At 55.4% G+C, this 19,625-nt stretch overlaps 1 protein-coding gene across 5 annotated transcripts in view; it reads right to left on the reverse strand.

The window, feature by feature from the left end:
* The window catches only part of CACNG5 (calcium voltage-gated channel auxiliary subunit gamma 5), a 43,837-nt gene that overhangs the window by 22,595 nt on the left and 1,617 nt on the right, over positions 1–19,625 (reverse strand). Inside the window, exons 1-3 of one of the 5 annotated variants that reach the window (XM_058284585.2) lie at positions 11,859–11,999; positions 9,132–9,582; positions 8,014–8,940 (exon numbers count right to left, since the gene is read on the reverse strand). The exons of 3 other annotated variants lie outside the window; for them this stretch is intronic. The gene's annotated coding sequence lies outside the window, so the exon portion shown is untranslated. Of the gene's footprint in view, positions 1–8,013; positions 8,941–9,131; positions 9,583–11,858; positions 12,000–19,625 lie in introns of those variants that run through there. One more of the 5 variants, XM_058284583.2, reaches the window with a different exon arrangement.

The following is a 19,625-nucleotide window of genomic DNA, read 5'->3' on the forward strand; positions in this document are numbered from 1 at the left end:
CTTGGACTTTGCATCACTCAGATGGATGGACAAACCAGATATTTTCCTTATAAAATGGTGGTGATGATGATATTGACAACAATATGATGGGAAGGAGGAGGTCCTGCTGGACCATTCTGAGGTATTCTTGGTCATGTCCCAGCCCCACTCCATTATTATAGTCAGTATTTATTTTTCAAGAGAGAAAGTTTCTTCTGATTCTTCCTTCTGGGGAGAAGGAAGGAAGGAGGGGTGGGGGAGCCCTGGGAGAAAAGCCAGGCTGGCTTTAGGGAAGCCACCTGGGATGGACTCGGGGTCCACCCTCGGTGCTTGCAGAAAATATGCCCAGAGCGAAGGCTGCAGTGCAGAGTGAGGACACTTGAGTGACAACCCAGCGTGGCCTCGCCAGAGCACAGGATGGGTTTCTACAAACCCCCCTCCCGGCACCGTTTTCCTGCCTCCAGCGTATTTTACCGTAAGACAGGATTCCGATGCTGCGGAGGACCCCGTCCCCAGTCCCTGTTCTCTCCATCACCTTTGTCCTTGCCCCATGAGTTCCAAGCCCAGGGTCAGACAGAGGCACCAGACAGGCCACTGTGGGTCCTGAACAAGCCCCATGAGCCCCGAGTTCCAGCCCCCTGCCCCCCGAAATGCGAGTGGGCTTCAGGATGAGAGGCCCTCCGGACACGGGCAGGGAGAGAAAAGCGGAAGAGGCACGCCGTGTTTCTCAGTGGAGTTGGCGCTCAGCGTGAGGGGTTTAGCGCCCGCTTCCGGCCACCATGACCTGGGAGGCCCGAGGCCCGAAGGCCTGGTTCTGAGCATGTCCCTCCCTGTGGAGGGGTCGCCCGCAGCGGCCTGGGGGGGCCTGCCCCGCACCTGCTCTCGCAGCCCTGGGAGGTGGCCCGGCCCTGCCGCAGGCCCACGAGTCTCCAGCTGACGCTTGAGAGATGAAATCGAGGTGCTCACAAATAGTAAAGAGGTTTTTACTCTTCTCTGACTGGATGACAGAATTAAGGGCCTGGGGTGGAGGGAACTCAGGGCCAAGGTAGAGGGATTCCGCCCTTGACTGGGGACCCCAGGAACAGGTTGGGGACAAGGGGACGGGAAGACAAGGGGCTGCTGCTCTCCCTGTGTCTCACAAGCTCAGAGTGCTGGGCGCCAGGAGCTCCGGGCTGGAAAAGAGGCATTTCTTGGGCAGACACGCGTGAGCCCTCGGCCCATTACAGCTGCTTCCGCTGCTGGCAGCTCTGCTCCCGACCCCGGCGCTCCACTTGCCAGGGCAGCTTCATTCCTCGCTCCAGAAGCCAAGCCAGGTTTCCCCCCGCGGAGGCTGAGCCCAGAGCTCGAGGGCCCCTGTGGGGTGGGACAGCCGGCAGGACGCGGGTGGGCGTCTCGGGTTAAATCCAGCCTTCACGGCGGCCTCCAGCTAGACAGACCAGGCGGGCTGGGGAAGCTCAGGGCTTTGCGGGACCGGGGCGGGGGGGGGGGGGGGGGGCGGGCAAAGACGCCTCCAGGGCCTGCCAGAGAGCAGGGTGCCTGCCTGCAGCGAGGCCGGGCCAGGGACGGAGTGGAAGGGCACGGCACTGCCCAGGGGCCCTCCCGGGAGCCCATGCCAACCCGAGGCACAGGACACAGCCCCCAACGCTTATGCCCGAGGTCCCCAATCCCTGCTGTCCATTCGCGTCCCTGCGCAGCTTTAAAACATCCCAGTGCTGGATCGCTCCCAAGTCCAATTACATCGGACTCTCGAGGTAGTACAGGCATAAGGGTTTTTAAGAACACATAGAGAACACAAGATGCCCCGTTTCAGCCATTTTGAGGTACAGAAGTTGGCAGTGCTGCCGTTGCCACCCCCATAACCAAGAGCTTTTCATGACCCCAAAAAGAAACTCTGTACCTAGTAAGCAGTAACTCCCCATTCCCCCTTCCCCTGGTAGGCTCTGGTTGCCTTCTGTCTCTAGCGATTTGCTTATTTTAGATACTTCATGGAAGTGAAGTTATACAAGAGTCGTCCTCCTGTGTCTGGCTTGTTTTCACTCGGCAGGTGCTTTCCAGGTTCCCAGGAGCTCCCACCGTGAACCAGCACAAGGTGGGGAACCAGCACAAGCCTGGGGGCGTCCAGGAGCATGCTGGTGAGTCGCGCTCCATTCCGGCAGGTGAGGGCTGAGCCGGGCAGCAGGGCAGCCACTAGCCACGCGTGGCTCTGGAGCCTCGAAACGTGGCTCATCCGAACTGAGAAGCATCAGAAGGACAAAATGTACTGGATTCCTAAGACTCAGTACAAAATAAGAACAGAACCTATCTCATCAACAATTTTTAAAATATTGATTATGTGTTGAAATAGTGTATTAGGCTAAGTAAAACGTACTACTAAAATCAATTTTTACCTGTTCATATTTTTTAAATGTAGCTATAGAAAGTTTTTTTTTTAAGATTTTTTAAAAAAATTTCTCTCCCCTTCCCCCACCACCCCACCCCTAGTTGTCTCTCTGTCCATTCCCTGTGTGTTCTTCTGTGTCGGCTTGTATTCTTGTCAGCGGCACCGGGAATCTGTGTCTCTTTTTGTTGCGTCATCTTGCTGGGTCAGCTCTCCGTGTGTGCAGCGCCACTCCTGGGCAGCTCTCCTTATGGGGTGCACTCCTTGCACATGGGGCTCCCCTACGTGGGGATATGCCTGCATGGCACGGCACTCCTTGTGTGCATCAGCACTGTGCATGGGCCAGCTTCACACAGGTCAGGAGGCCCTGGGTTTGAACCCCGGACCTCCCGTGTGGTAGACGGATGCCCTATCAGTTAAGCCTAATCTGCTTCCCTATAGAAACTTTAAAATTACATCAGATGGCTCACACTTGTGGTTGGTATTCGGTTTCTCTTGGACAGGGCTGGTCTAGAAAGTCGCTGATTCAACAATGTGTCCTCTATGGATCTTCTGTTCGCAAGTTTGTTTCATGTTTCTTGTCCATAACTTACTTTCAAGCTTCACCTCATGACTGCATTTCGACTGCCGTCTTGAAATGACAAAAATTAAAAAATGAACAGATGCATGGTTGCCGTCAGGGATGGGAAGAGGGTGGGAAGGAGGCGAGTGTGGCCATAAAAGAGCCACCTCCGGGACCCTTGTGGTGACGGCCTGATCCGTGCCTCCACCGCGCTGTCAATATCCTGTCACCTTGTTGTACTCAAGGTTTGCAAGGTGTTGCCATTGGGGAAGAAGGGTAAAGGGCACAGAGAATCTCTCTGGATTATTTCTTGCAACTGTATTTGAATCTACAATTATCTCAAAATAAAAACTTTAGTTAAAAAACCCTCTGAGGCGGTGGACTTGGCCCAGTGGTTAGGGCGTCCACCTACCACATGGGAGGCCCGCAGTTCAAACCCCGGGCCTCCTTGACCCATGTGCAGCTGGCCCATGCGCAGTGTTGATGCGCGCAAGGAGTGTCGTGTCACGCTGGGGTGTCCCCCACATAGGGGAGCCCCCCCATGCAAGGAGTGCGCCCCGTAAGGAGAGCCGCCCAGCGCGAAAATGCAGCCTGCCCAGGAATGGTGCCGCACACGGAGAGCTGACACAACAAGATGACGCAGCAAAAAGAAACACAGATTCCTGTGCCGCTAACAACAACAGAAGTGGACAAAGAAGATGCAGCAAATAGAGAGAACAGACAACCGGGGTGGGGGGAAGGGGAGAGAAATAAAAATAAACAAACAAATCTTTAAAAAAAAACCCTCTGAAAGAATAACTTTCATACTCTGCTCCTGGGAACATAAAATGGTGTGATTCCATTGCAAAGCAATTTGGCAATGTGCACTGAGCCTTAAGAATTTTTTCAAAAGTTCTATTAGTTTTCTAAGATTTCCTGAAGGAGTTTGTATTGGATACAATGATTAGTTCATTTATGGGTCCAGTAAAACATTGCCTGTAAAAGTATGTGGAACTATTCCTTTTTGTGGATATATTTAATTCTGTTTCAATTTCTTTAATGGTTACAATCTATGCAGAGTTTCTATTTCTTCTTGAGTCACTTTCTAGAAAATCACCCATCATTTTATATATATTCTGTTTTTAAAAAGTATTACCATACATAGCTGTGTCCCTGTTTTCATTCCTTCTATTGTGTTTTACTTCTCTTTTTTCTTTCCAATATTGTCCTAGTTTTGGCTATTTTATTCACCTCTTAAGATGAACCAGGTTTGAATCTTAATGTTTTTCTTTATTCCATAGTTTTTCATAGCCAAAAAGAACACACAAAACTGCCCTTTTATTATGGTTTCCAGCCCTTCTCTTATCTCCTTGTTTTAAACACAATTGGACTTACAGACTTTTCCATACCATTCTACAATCAAGTTCTTGAGGTGCTTATTTGCCCATTTGTTGTCTGTGCGAACTTACCTCACGGTAGACCACATCCTCATATGGTTTGTAATTTTTATTTGAGCGCATTTTCCACAAGGCTTTTTTCCCTGTGGGAATCATATTACTTTGGGTACTGGAGGAGTCCTTGGAAAGCAGTTTTGAGTTGGATTTTGCTGGATAGGGGTTCCAGGAATCTGGGATCTATTTTTACATTATTTTCTTATATTTACAACATTGGGTGTGTTGTAAATTCAGAATCAGCACCTACAGGTAGCTTAACCTTTGTCCTTTGGTTTCTTTTCTTTTTCTTTCCTTTTTTAAAAAAAGATTTTATTTATTTCTCTCCCCTTCCCCGCCCCCCCACTGTCTGCTCTCTTGTGTCCATTCACTGTGTGTTCTTCTGTGTCTACTTGCATTCTCGGCGGCCCTGGGAATCTGTATCTCTTTTATTGCGTCATCTTGCTGCGTCAGCTCTGTGTGTGTGCGGCGCCCTCCTGGGCGGGCTGTGCTTTTCACACGGGGTGGCTTTCCTTGCGGGGTGCACTCCTTGAGCATGGGGCACCCTTGCGGGGGCATCCTTGCATGGCAGGGCACTCCTAGCGCATGGCAGCACTGCACGTGGGCCTGCTCACCACACAGGTCAGGAGGCCCTGGGTTTGAACCCTGTATCTCCTATATGGTAGGCAGATGCTCTATCAGTTGAGCCACATCCGCTTCTTGAAGAGACATTTTTCCCCTATCTAGAGCATCTGGATAGAATGAAATGTCCTGGTAGATGTCTTGGTAGCGAACAAGTTTCTAGCCTCCTGATTGCAGAGGGGTCTCAGGCCAACTTCTGGCCTTGCTGGGACCCAAAGCCCTATCATTCTGTCCCTGGGTGGGATTAAAATTTCAGACTCAAGCTGCCATAGCCCATATCTGAGTCTGTTCTAATTTGCTAGGCTGCCAAAAGCAGATCATAAAATGGGCTGGCTTTTAACAATGGGAATTTACTACCTTCCCATTACAAGCTTAAAGTTTTGAAGCCATGAAAATGCCCATATCAAGACATCATCAAGACGACGCTTTCTTCCTGAAGACCAGCTGCTGGTGATCCTGGACTCTTCTGGCCCATGGCAGCACCTGCTGGTCTCTCTCTTCTCTTCCAGGGTTCGCTGCTTTCAGCTTCTTGCTTCGGTGGCTGTTTCATTTTCTCTCCATATTCTTTCTGTCTATAAAGGACTCCAGTGAGAGGATTAAGACCCACCCTGAATGAGATGGGTCACATCTTAACTTAAGATCCTACTCACCGGAAAGATCTTACTTACAGTGGGCCCACACGCACGGGGATGGATCAACTTTAAGAGCATACTTTTCTGGGGTCCATACAGCTTCAAACCACCACAGAGCCCACCACCCCTGCTCCTCCTTGGTGTTAGTTCACGTGCTTCAGCCTCTTTGTTGGAGTTCCTCAGAGATTTCCCTTCCTTTCTTCTGAGTCAGCTAGATATTTGAAAGCTTTCTTACATGCCGGTAGCTGGACCGCTGTTTGCTACCTCGGTGCTCTGTTGCCAAAGCTGGACGTCTCCCTAACTCAGCACCGCCACACAGTGACTTCCTTCCAAAGAGTACAGGAAAGACAAGGGGGGGGTAGTAACTTCACAGTGGAAAGTCCTGACACGCAGGACCTCAGCCAGGTGACCACAGTCACCGCCAACATGTCAGTCATGCTGGTGAGAAGAGCACTGTACCCTGTGGGCTCCTCCCCAAAGCCCACCACTCTAGTCTAGTTGTGAGAACAAAACACACCCAGCGAATGGACAGAGAGAGCGGACAACCGGGGGGGGCAGGGAAAGGGAGAGAAATAAATGAAAAAAATAAATCTTTAAAAACACAGACAATTCCCAACCGAGGACAGTCTGCACAATATCTGACCAACACTCCTCAAAACTACACAAGTTACCAAAAATAAGGAACGTCTACTAAACTCTCACAGCCAAGAGGAGTCCAGTGAGACAGGGCGACTACATGTAATGTGATATCCCAGATGGGATCTTGGAACAGAAAAAGGACATTAGGTAAAATCTCAGGAACTCTAATCAAGAATGGACTTTAACTAATAACAGTGCATCAATACGGGTTCATTAATCGTGGCAAATGTACCACACTAATGTAAGATGTTTATAAGGGAAACTGATTTTCACAACTTTTCTGTGAAATACTTTTCTAAAATAAAAACCTTATTTAAAAAGCAAAACAACAACAAAAATAAAACCTGGAAGTCTCAAATTCAGTGCATACTTTCATCTCCCTCTCTTTCCTTGGGTTCCTCCGAGAGAATTCTAGCACAGCCCCCCAGCACGATGGGGTGGGGGAGAGGCAGGAGGGCTGTGTCTCTCTACTCTTCTTCATTTCTTCATTTGCTCTGATGAATACAAGCGTACAAATTACTTCTCCAACTGGGGGATGGAGATATTTAAAAATAAACACAAGATGAAAAAATTTACATAGAAAGAAAACATGTATGTACTTTAAACCAGAGCAGCTTCATGGCAGGAGGAGGCTGACGGTGAACTTCCCTCCCGCTTCCTCCTGGGGCGCAAGGCAGCTTGCCCCAGGCTCCTGCAATGCTCTATTTTGGTTTTCATTATTTAACTGTCCCACATACACTGCTAAGTTCCACAGCTTCATGGACAGCTCACCTAAGCCTGCAAATGCCCAGGTCGGGAGTTGCTCCCCGGGCCATTAACCCCAGCCGACTTCAGCCAAGGCGGTGGGGTCAGTGCTGCCTCAGGGTAGGTGGGGGAGGGGGCAGGTGGGGTGGAGGAGGGGGAGGGGCAGGCGGGGAGGGGGCAGGTGGGGGCAGGCGGAGGAGGGGCCGAGGGCGACCCAGGAAGGAAGCGCTGGGAGGATGCGCAGACCTGCTCTCGGGAGCTGAGGGGCCGGGTGGCGGCAGCTGACAACCGATTTGTTTTCTCACCCCCACTGTCTTGTTTAGATCCACTGAACTCTGCTCCAGGCCAGGCTGGGGGCACCCACCTCCTGGAGGAATGGGGGGCGTTTAAGTCTTCTCCCTCGTCTCTTTCTAAATTATTTACTCTCCAGCCCCTCACGTCAGATGTGGGTTCTGAACGTCTGACCGCACGGGGGTTACACACGCAGGAGCCCAGGAAAGCAGCGCCTGGCGAGTCGTCAGGCCAAGGAGCGAGACACCACCCGGCACAGACGCGTTTGTTGATCGGCTGCTCTGGCCTTGACCTAGGCATTAACGATATCTTTGCAAAAGCTTTCACACAGCTTCTTGCCTCTTCTGATCCTTTAGTCCAGCCTAGGAAGATGGCATTCTGGGTGGCAGTACCCGTTTTACCAGTGAGGAAACAGGCTAGGAGAGGCGGCCTGCCCTGGGCAACAAGGGCAGAACCTGAACTCATGTCTCCTGGGTGCATTCCTCAGCCCCGTTCAGCCACTCACTCCGCCAAGAGGAGCAGGCCCCTTGGCACCCCGTGGGGTCGGTAGCACCCCAAGCCGAGGGGCTCCCTCCCTCTCACCCGCCCTGGGTGCCCCCTCCCGCGGGTGGCCATGGCACGAGGCGGGAGGCCTGCTGGCTGCTTTCTCGCTGCCCCCATCGGCACAGCGCGGCCCCTCCGGCCCCGGGCCCCTCACTCCTGCAGGTGAGGTTCCGCGTCCTTCCCACAGCAACACACCTGCCAGCAGGACACAGCCGCTCCCGGCCGGAGGGAAGAGAGGGCGCGGAGGAAATCAACCGCAGAGGACCACGTCTCGGGGCCAGCCCCGGGCACTCAAGAGGCAGGGTGGGAAAAAATGTCAGCGGGGGTTTTGACACTAATTGAACTTGAAGTTGGTGAACCCAGCGATGCTCCCTTAAGGGCCGGCCGTTGCCAGTGGGCAGGTGGGCAGGCAACCAGGTCCCCGTCTGCCCATTCATCTGAATTGGGTGCCTGGCCACTTTGCTCTTTGCTGGGGCCAGCTCAGAAGCATCTGGACACAGGTGACCAGCTGGGCGGGGAGATGGGGGAGAATGTAACGGGAGGGAAAGCCCACTTCCCCTGCAGAGGCGAAAAAAATCCAACTCTACAGCCCCCCGTTGGGAGTTGAGCTGTGTCCCCCAAACGCTAAACTGCAGTTCTAATCCCTGGGTTTCTGGGAATATAAACTTTTGGGAAATAGGGTCTTTGCGGACATAATCACGTTAAGATGAGGTCGTAACTTATCACAACGTATGGGTGGGTCCTAATCGAGGGGCTGGCGTCCTTGTAAGAGGAGGGAGGTCTGGACACTGAAACGCACGTGGTGAAGGCCACGTGGAGGCGCGCTGGCCGGAGGTGTCCCCAAGCCAAGGAGCAGGAGGACCGCCGGCAACACAGACGCTGCGACCAGGCGGGACGGCTGCTCTCCCTGAGCCTCCGGAGGGAGCGAGGCCGGCCGTGAGCTTCGGGCGTCCAGAACGGAGAGGGTCCACGTCTGTTGTTTTTAGCCACCCCGTGTGTGTGGCCCTTTGTTCCGGCAGCCCTCCAGCTCAAAGGCCTCTAAAGCCGGGCCGAAATCCAGGCGGTGCGAAGTGTGATCGGCCAGTAACACTGGAGGCAGAGTCTGGTCAGTGCCTGTCCCAGCTGAGGCGGCAGAGGTGAGAGAGAAGGAGGCGGTGGGGACTCAGAGCCCAGCCCCCGCCCGGCCCCGTCGCCGGCCGCCCCCGCACTGTCCTGGCACACACGCACTGGCCACTGTGAGCTCCGGCCTGCATATCCGGGCTAATCTCTCAGCCTCCCCGTCTTCTCACCTGGGGACTCGAGGGAGCACTTACTTGCAGAGGGGGCAGTGTGGGGCCGGCAAAGGGTCCTGGGGTGTCCTGGGCAAGCAGGAAGGGCACAGCGGGGTGCAGGAACCTGGAGAAAATTTCAGGTGGAGGCAGCGCACAGCAACAGAGCGGCAGTGTCACGTGCCTGGGACTGCACCGGCAGCTGGGGCCACGGAGGAGAGGATGCTGGAGCCAGCTTGCCCTCCTCGAACTCAGGCCACGGCTGCTAAGGTCCCTCTTCTTTGCAGAGGAGCGATCAGTGCCCCAGGGCAAAGGAAGCTTGGCGAGAGGAAGGGCTCACCCACTGCCAGCCCAGACCCAGGCTCTGCCCCAGAAGTCTCAACAGCCCGGCGTGCATCATCCCAAGTCATGCTGCGTTTGAATCCCGGTTCCACCACTCACCAGCTGTGTAACCTTGGGCAAGCCACCTAGCCTCTCTGTGCCTTAATAGTCACATCTATAAAGAGAAGATACAAATAGAGGTGAAGGAGGAAAGTGCTTGGTGACGTGCCCGCCCCTGGGAAGCCCTCGGGGTCTGCACGCTGGCGATGCTACCCTGGATCGCCCCACACCTGTGCTGGGGCCGGGTGGGCACTAGGCCCCCACCCGAAGGTGGGCAGGATTCCTGCTACGAATGCTTTGCTCTGTCGAGGCCAAAAGGGGGCCCCGGCCACGCTGCTTGTAACTGGGGAAAACACCCTTTGTCTGACTTCTTGGCAGAAGAGCCCCAGATCTCGACCTGGGGCATGGACGGCAGTCACACCTGGCAGGTGAGGGGAGAACGGGAGGGACCTGGGTGCCAGGATCTCTTCTGTCGGCCCTGGGTATCTGGATCAAAGCAAGGAGGTGGGAGAGGAGGAGCGGGGGGCCCGCGCAGGCGCCCCTTCCACTGCCTGTTTCACGGCCACGGGAGCGGAGGCTCGGGGCGCTCCCCCAGACCAGCTTCCGAGGCCACGGAGCTCACTGCTGCCCCACACCACCACCTGGTGAGACTCTGGGGTCTAGGTGGTTGGGTCAGGATCAAGGAGAAAGGTCAAGGCCACGGCTCTGGGGCAGTAGCTGGGCCAGAGGTGCCCTCAGGATGGCGCCGGCGCCGAAGGTGGGAGGGGAGAGCGGCCGCTGCGCTGACAGTAGGAAAGGAGGCGTCTTCCACGCAGAGAGCGAGGCCCGCTCTCCTTCTCCGGGAAATAAGCGGGGGCCCTCGCGACCCCACGGCGCGCTCCACGACCGCACAGCCCTCGCCCGGGGCGCGGTGAGGCCTGGCTGAGGCATCTCCGGCCTCCAGGGTGAGGAGGGGCAAGGGCAAGTCGCCCACCAGGGAACAGCCACGTATTCTGAGCCCAAGTGAGATCCACGCACAAAATCAGCTGCCTCCTAGCCCGCGGGGACTGGCGGGGTGGGGGGCTGTGGCCGGGTTCATTACCCCATGGGGAAGGAGCTGCTTTCCAGTACGTTCTACCTGGTGCCGGATGCGGCTTCCCATGCTGAGGAGGGCGAGCCTGCAGGCAGGAGGCCCAGGCCTGGGGTCAGCAGCCAGGGACAGGGTGAAGCTCCTGGAAGCCCTAAGCCTCCGAGCTGGTCTCAGGTGAGCCCTGGAAGAGTGCTCATTGGGAGGTAATTGTGCAGAGTCCCCGAGCACAAACTTTGGCTCTGCCACCAACTAGCTGTGCAGCCTTGGATGAGGTGCTTAACTGCTCTGAGCCTCCATTTGCTCATCCATAAACTATAGGTAACTAGGATACTTCGAAAGGCTGTCAGGAAAATAAAATGTGAGGATGTGGAGAAACCAGAACCCCTGTGCATTGCTGGTGGGTTGCCAAATGGTGCAGCCACTATGGAAAGAGTTGGGCGGTTTCCCTGTAAGTGAAACAGAATTAATTACCTTATGGTCAGGCAATTCCACTTTCCTGTATAGACCCAAGACGACTGCAGACAGGGACTCAAACAAATACTTATGCAGGAACAGTCACAGCAGCGCCATTCACAAAAGCCAAAAGGTGGCAACCACCCAAATGCCCATCGACAGATGAAAGGATAAAGAAATGTGGTTTATCCAACTAGTAGAATACTGCTCAGGCCCGAAAAGGAATGATGTACTGACCCGCGCTATGACATGGGTGAGCCCTGGAAACAGCCACACACTGGTGATTCCATTTATATGAAATATCCAGACTGGACAAATCTACAGTGACAGCAAGGCAGTGGTCGCCAGGGGCGGGGGAAGGGGATGGGGAGTGACTGCTCCAAGGGTGTGGGTTTCCCTCTGGGATGAAAAAATGTTCTGGAACTAGCGGGGATGGTTGTGCGTATGTGAACATAATAAAAGCCACCACGTTGTCCATGTTACAGTGATTCCAATGATAATTTTCATGTGATGCGTATTTCACCACAATTAAACGTAATTCGGAAGCACGCATCTATTTCTATCAACGAGCATGAATCGCCACAATTTAAGGAGGACACACCGAAAGCGTGTGCGTGTAGGCAATTACGGAACGAGATAAGAAGGGCAGTGGAGAGGCCGTGAAGTACTGGCCCAGGGTGGGCACAGTCACGGCTCAATAACCCCAGCTCCCCGCACGGTTCCTGGGCGCCCGTGGGCCGCACGCCTCACGTCCCCTACAGCCCGCGAGGCAGGCAGAACGGGTCTTCTAAGGTTTCCCAGCCGCCCACCTTGGACCAAATCATCTGCTGCCGCCCGAAGCAGCCCGAGCCCCCAGGGGCAGGACTTGCCTTTAATGACCTCTGGGAAGTGCAAGCTCCGGGGCAGATCCGCAAAGGAGAAAGGAAACCCTGGGCCTTTGATTTCAGTGCCCGGTGGGGCAAACGCTGTTCAACAAGGATGTAGGAAACAGCCCCTCGGAGAGGTCCTGCCTGCGGGGTAGACAGAAAGGAGCAGGTGCCGCCGGCAGTGCTGGGGACAAATGTGCTGATGGAGGCGTGCCCAGGGGGCTGCAGGAGCACACATGAGGACTCTAACTGGGGAAATCTGGGAAGGCTTTCTGGAAGAGGGGACGCCTGCATCAAGTCTGTTACACCACTCGGCTCCTGTCTGGAAAGGACTGTAAGGTCAAGTTCTCATTTTAAATGAGGAGGAGGAGGAGAGAATTCTGGAAGGGTCTGACAATGCGCCTGATGTTTCGGTTACATTTTCTTCTTACAAATCCCCAGGGTCTCAGAAAGCCCATGTGGCTACTTAGATTCCAATCCTGGCCCTGCCGCTGATCAGCTGGTGACTCTGGGCAAGGTACTTTTCAGTGCCTCAGTTTCTTCACCCAGTCAGATGACGTTGGGACACCGACCTCGCACATTTGCCTGACCATCAGATAATGTCAGTACTGCACGCAGCTCGGGTGACAGAGAGCAGGGGGATATGCACAGGAGCTATTGTCATTGTTGTACCACCCCTTTACCCTCGCACACGGTGGCTTTGGGGCCAGGGCCCCTGATACGGTGGCCTTTAATGACCCGTTGGCTTTGCTGTCTCCCAGCCACACACTGCGGCCCAGCCTCATTCAGAGGTCGTGACAGGTGCGCTGGGCCCTGCCCACAACCCGCGGGCAGCCACGCGAGCGGCAGTCTCCTTCCCAGGGCGTCCTGTGCTTCGGCGCTGCAGTAGGTCTGGTCTCTCCCTTTTAATTTGAAAACCACCCTGACCCTAGCCGGAGCTGCTCTCCCTCTCCTCTTAGAGGTGAGGAATCAGAGGTTGGAAGAGGTAAAATAACTCACCCAAGATTACACAGAGTGGACGAGCTCCAAATTCCACCCTCCGTTTACCGCAAAATATGGGGGTCACGGGGTAATCATTCAGAGCCTGGTTGCGTTCCAGGGCTAGCGCTTCCCAGGGCAGCCTGATCTGTGGAAGAGCCGTGAGCGTAAGGCAGTGCCCACCAAGGCAGACGCAGCGAAGCTTAGGAGACGTGTGAGCTGTGATCGTTACTCTCGGCCTCTCTGAAAACAGGAGTTCTTAGCCTTTTTTGACCCATGGTCCCCTTTGCCAGCCAGGTGACAAACACGGATGCCTTACTAAGTCCACGCTACACTGTTACTTAATAAATACAGCACACCCACCCCAACACGTCCCCGCAAGAAGAATGCTTTTCTGAATTTAAATTCACACCCATGGACCCCTGGCCAAGAACCCCTGTCTTAAAGGAACCACCCAGGGCCCCCGTTTGCTCTGCTGCCTGTCTCTTCACCCCAGGCCCCCAGGAGTGGGCATGCCATCCTCCCAGGTGCTCTCACCTGAGCCAGGGTTTCCTTCCTGCCCATCTGGGCCCCCCATGCCAAGCTGCAGAGAGAATTCCTGCCGCAGCTGTGGCACTTTTGCTCAAAACCCCCATTGGGAGACCGATTCTAACACCGCTTACTCCAGGGGCTCTTTATCTCCCCCCCCCACTCCCCCACCATGCCAGCCTGGAAGACGATGGGTCCTTTCTACGTGGGAACAGCATCCCCTCCCCCCCAGCTGCCTCCTCTTCCTTTCTGCCCTTGGGCATGTGTCTGAGCTGGTGGCACACGGTCTCCCTCTGGGAAGACCAGCCTCCAGGAGCAGGTGCACCCCCTGCGGCCTTGCTGGAACACTGCGGGGGGGGGGCTCCCCTGCCAGGTGGCAGCTCCAAGCGAGACGTCTGCCTGAGAGTCCACCCTGGTACCTTCTTTCTCTGCCAATTTCTATTCTACCCCCTGGAATTATACACAGTGGGTCTCATTTCCCAATCATTCTGCAATAAACAGGAACTACGTCTATGATCAGAAAATAAAAACAATGAACAGTGAGTGTCATTAAACAGTAAGTAATCCTCTTTCCCAAATGCAGCTCTTGCAATGCGCTGTCCTCCTTTGTCCTCCAAGCCTCCCTCTCTCTGGTTTAATGCCTCTCTTCCCGGGGTACTGGGGCTTCAGGGTAGTTCAGTGAAGCTTGCTATCATCAGAGAGGCCCAGGCTCGAATCCCTATTTTGCCACTTATCAACCATATGAATTTAGGCAAGTTACTTAACTTCTTTGAGTCTGTCTCCTCCTCTGTAAAGTGGGGATAGATACGGCCAACGGCCAAGGACCATTGCGGGCCTGAATTAAATAATGCAGTAAGTACCTGTTACAAACCAGATGCCCCAGGGGTGGTGGAAATTACTCTCAGCCACCATCTTCTGGAATTTAGGGGGCATGTGGGACTGCAGACCATACTTCAGAGAATTGCTCTGCTCACTGTCAGGTCCTCTGGCCTGTTGGCTCACCCGTGGCCTGGGCCCGGGCTACAAGAGGGGCCCTGTAGCCACGCCACTGACTCTGGATGGCTGGTCCAGAGGCTGCTACCTGATCTAAGCTGGCCCAATCAGACCCTTCTTCTGAGGACTGCCTGAGCAGTATTCAAGTTCAAGTCCGCCGCCTGGAGCTCCAGACCCCCCATCTGCAGAGGGACCCGCCAGGCCTGGGGCTGGAGGGGCCCCGAGAACCCTGGAGCCTCTCCAGTTCCCGACGGCAGGTCCTCCTGAAATCGGGCAGTGAGGCCCACCCCTGGGTTCCAGGGCATGCCTTACCCCTTCTACGGCTTGAGCCACTCTGGGTGGAAGGCGCTCACAGGCTGTGGCTTCCCAGAGACCTGGGTTCAAATCTCAGCTCTGCCACTTATTAACTTGGTGACTGTGGGCAAGTTGAGCCTTGGGTTTCTCAGCTGTAAAGTTCCCTGTACTTGCAACCAAGTCCCAACACACAAACCAAAAAACAAAAAGCCCTCCCAACAACCCTATTATCCTCTGCTTTGAGCAATGAAGAAAGCTGCGTGAGCGAGTGGTCTGCTCCAGGTCCTTCGGTGGACGGTGGTGGGAGCCGGACACAGGCCCCCCAAGCCTGGCCACACCTTGCCTGAAGCTGGCGATAAAGCACACCCCCTCCCCAAATCGGTTATATGGTTCCCAGGTGGTCTGTGGACCACGGCTCCACCCAGCAGGCAGGGGGTCATCTGGACAGCTGAGGCCTCCACGAAGCCACACCAGAGACGTGGCACCCTCTTTGGGCCTCTGTTTTCTGTGTCATTCGTTAGCCTTCAACTTCTCTGCGTCTCTCCACAGCTCGGTTTGCTCTGCTCATCGGTTCTTGTGTCCAGATTTATTTTCAAAGAACCGTGACAACACTGAGTTCCAGAAACTGGGGTTGGGGGTCTCAGAGATTAAAGGCTGGAAGCCCCTCAAGGGAGGGGCTGCCCCTCAAGGGAGGGGCTGCTCTATTCCCTAAAGCACAACCAACCCTTGGCTCCTGTAGGTGTTCCAGAAACGTGTGTGGAGAAAACAAACCCTCTCTCGCATCTCATTCCTTGACGGATGGGAAATGGTGGCCCAGAGAGGAGTGGGGACTTCCCTAGGTCACACAGCAAGAGTAACTGGGCCTTGAACCTTTCTCCAGCGCCTCTCCCTCCGCAGGTACCCCCTGCTGCAGCCCCCTGAGCAGGCTCGTGGGTGGGAAGCCACGGCTGCCCTCCCCAACTCTCCCCACCCTGAGCAGGGGGATGACCTCTGGGCATGGGGCCGACAGGCCCACCCCCTGCCGGGCATGGCCTCTGAGCGAGCCAAGGAGCAAAGACTCCCGCAAGGGGGGCGTGGGGGTGGGTGGAGGGTGTGTTCCCAGGCGGGGCCTGTCCTGTGAAGTCGGAGGTCCCCAGATGTCCCGTAAGACCCAGAACCACAGACCACGGAGCACAGAGCCTGAAGCCACCTGCCAGGAAGCCACCGGGCCAAATGCACACGGACACCCCCCCGCGCGGCGGGGCAGGTCACACGCCTCCCGAGAGGGGCCTCACAGCCCGCGAGCGCACAGACAAGTCCACGTGCCCGACAGCCTGCAGGCTGCCTTGCCGGGGCCTCCCCATCACCCAGATCCGTCCCGTTAAGCCTGACGTCCTTAAGAGAACGGGAGACGCAGGGCCATTTATTAGTAAACTGTAGATTGCGAGGGTCTACCCCTAAATAACGCACTCTGCAAATCCTAAGATTAAGGACACTCTCTCCATAATTGGTTTACTCTTTTCATGCCTAAGAAAACTGACAATCATTCCCTAATATCATCAAATACAAAGTCCATATTCATATTTTCTCAATTTCCTCCAAATGCCTGCTTTTCGTTATTATAAAATGAAAGAAGGGACGAGGAGATGGAGGCAAAGGGCTCAGGCCTGGGAAGACGGAGGCAGGTGCGCCTGGAGCCCGGCACAGGACGTCTGCCGCAGGCGCCCGCGGCTGGAAGGCCGAGGAGGAGCCATCCCCTGGCGCCCTGCTGACACCTTGGCTTTGGACTTCTGAGTCGTTTTAAGCCCCCTAGCGTGTGGTACTCGGTCACTCTGCCTCAGCCACACCCCCTTGCCCCTTGCTCCTGGAGGTTCTCTTCCCCTGACTTCCACTCCTGGCTTCTGGCCTCAGCTCAAATGCCACCTGCTCTCCGGATGCCCCTGTTTAAACGGCAACCCCCCGCCCCCCAACCTGCTTTGGCTTTCTCCCTAGCAGTTCCCCCAGGCAACCTACTATATATTTAGCAGATTTATTGTCTTCCTCGTTGGAACGTTCGCTCCGAAGGGAGCCGGATTGATTTTTGTCTGCTTTATTCCTAGCTGTATCCCCAGTGGCTCTCCACAGGGGCTCTTTTCGCCCACCAGGGACATGTGGCAGCGTCTGGAGACACCGTGGGTTGTCCCAGCTGAGGGGAGGTGCTGCTGGCACCTAGCGGGTAGAGCAGGGTGCTGCTAGACATGGAAAGATGCAGAGGGCAGTCCCCGGCAGAGACCACGCGGCCTGCCTGTTTCCCAGCTGCTAAAATAAACACCACACGGCGGCTCGGCTTAAACAACCAGCAGCTACTGGCTCACAGTTTTCAGGTTAGGAGAAGTCCAAAACTGAGGAGTCGGCAAGGTGAAGAGACTGTGGTGTCCTTGGCTTTCCTGCCACATGGCAATATCCTCCCCTTTCTCCTGTGGGTTTTGCTGACGTCCCGCGTCTCACGCATCTCCCTGGCCTTCTCTCCATGGCCTTCTCTCCATGGCCTTCTTTCCGAGGCCTTCAGTAACAGGACCGAGCCGTACCCCGACCCAGTTGGCCACACCTCAACTGAAAATATCCCCAAAAGGTCCTACTTACACCCACAGGAATGGATTAAGATTAAGAATACAGCTTTCTGGAATATGTAATTAAACCTACCCCAGGGTGCAAAATGTCAATAGAGCCTTGTTAGGGAAGCGGACGTGGCTCAACCGATAGAGCATCCGCCTACCATATGGAGGGTCCAGGGTTCGATCCCCAGGGCCTCCTGACGCGTGTGGTGAGCTGGCCCAAAGAGTGCCGTGCCACGCAGGGGTGCCCCTGTGTTGGGGAGCCCCACACTCAAGGAGTGTGCCCCGTAAGGAGAACTGCCCTGCATGAAAAAAAACGCAGCCCACCCAGGAGTGGCGCCACACACACACAGAGCTGATGCAGTAAGATAACGCAACAAAAAAGAGATGCAGTTTCCCAGTGCCGCTGGATAATGTAAGCAGACGCAGAAGAGCACACAGCGAATGGACACAGAGTGCAGACAACAGGGGGGAAGGGGAGAGAAATAAACATAATAAATCTTAAAAAACAAAACAAAACAGAAATATTAAAAAAAAATAGAGGCTTCTTATTTAGAACAGTAGCTGGCACACAGTAGGTGCTTGATAAATGTTTGTTATGGAGTGAACAAAGAGCTGCCGTCATCATCGTTACTATTCATGAAAAGACGTGGTTGGAAACAAACCCTAGGAAAAGCGACCCCTTGGGAGCTCCCTGCCAACTGGTCATACTGCTGACCTATGAACTCTACCCTCTGGGTGGAGCTCTGTCCTCAGAAGCATCCAGAACCAGCTGCCAACTGCTCATCACCCGTGCGTCTGAGCCAGGCCTGGCCATGAGGTCAGACCCCGAGGGTCCCAGTGATGTCAGCCTGCCCCTCCCCCACCCCACGAGCCAGGCCCTGGGCTGCTCGGGCAGGGGGGTCAGTTCCCACCCCAACCGCCACGCGTGCCCCAGCCAAGGCCTTGCAGGGTGGCCCCAGCCCAGCCCCGTACCCAGGCCTCCCAGCCCAGGAGAACCAGGGCCTGGGTGAACTTTCGAGAAGAGGCAGGAGGTGGGGTGTGGGGATGGTCAGGGAGACACAGGTGCTGCCGGCCCCCTGGCCCGGCCCAGCCCAGGCAGGGGCTAGGTCCTCATTCGGGCAATGGAGCAAATTGTCACGGACTGTTTTAAACGAGCAGCAGTGAGCCCAGGGCCTCCGAATGCACACAGCACCCGCTGGGGAGTGGAGCAAACCCCACGAGGCCGGGTTCTACAGGGGAGACAGGCGGCCCGCAAAGGAAGGCCGCTTTGGCTTCGGGGGACGCTTTGGCTTCAGGGGACGCTTTGGCTTGGAGGCCACTTCACCTCCAGAGCAGGCTGCTGGGCCCCACCCCAGCCATCCCAAAGTGATGCCAAGTCTCCAACAGACACCTGCTGCCTCAGCAGGCCGCCCACCTCACACACCTGCCGAGAATTGCCACCTGAGCGTCACAACTTTCCTTGCCGGCTGCCGCCTTTCCCCTCCCTGGGGCCTCCTTAGTCTCAGCAGCTGGGCCCTTCTCTGCAGAACTGTGGGACTGGCAGAGAGCAACCTTCCATCTCCCACGTTCCCCAGCCTTCTCTCCTTTCCCCTGTTCTTATGCTCTCCCTCTCCCCTCGCATGCCCTGAAAGCTTTAGTAACTGACGTGGCCGGGGCAAGAGCTACAAGCCAAAGGAACGGCTCTCTAATGGTAGAATATTAAGGGCTGGGCAGCACTAGGTTTAGGGGGATGGAATGATATTTGGAGGGCAGAGGGCTCTCCTGGTGCCCCTGAAGTCACATGGAGTTGGCCCTAATTCTGTCAGGGAGTAAGACAGCCCCTGGAGCCCAGGACGGAGTGAAAGATTAGGCGCATGCCCAGCAAGCCCCTGGCGGCTGTGCGGACGGCTAGAAGCACCAGCAACCCCGAAGGCAGGCTTGGTCGAGGCTGGGCGCCAGCTCCTCTTGCTCACTTTTTGCAAATCTGATCTGAATCCGTGAGCCACCCTGATACGAAAACCCAGCCCTCCCCCAGCTCGGAGGGCGGCAGGCGGCCGGGTGAGCCCCTCGAGTCCCAGGTCTGAGCCTCAGGCTGGGAAGGGGGGCAGGGACTGTGGCCGCCAGCCCCGAGCTCTTCCATGTGCTCGACAGACATTATCACCGCCCCCATGTCACGGAGGGGGGACCTGAACCTCCGGGGACTTCTGTGACTTGGCTGTGTCACAGCCAGGTTGGAACACATGGTGTTCACCATCACATAAGGCCTGCCTCCTCCAGCCAAGTGTGAAACATGGGGCACCCCCATCTCCTGCCCCACCCCCAGCTTATTTCCAAGCTCTGGAGAATAAGTTCTCCCCCCATTACCACCTGGTGTCCAAGGCCTGAGAAGGGCTGAGCTCAGAACACGCGTGCGGCCGGAAGG

Source organism: Dasypus novemcinctus, chromosome 21 (assembly GCF_030445035.2).
Source record: "Dasypus novemcinctus isolate mDasNov1 chromosome 21, mDasNov1.1.hap2, whole genome shotgun sequence".
NCBI classification, from domain to species: domain Eukaryota; kingdom Metazoa; phylum Chordata; class Mammalia; order Cingulata; family Dasypodidae; genus Dasypus; species Dasypus novemcinctus.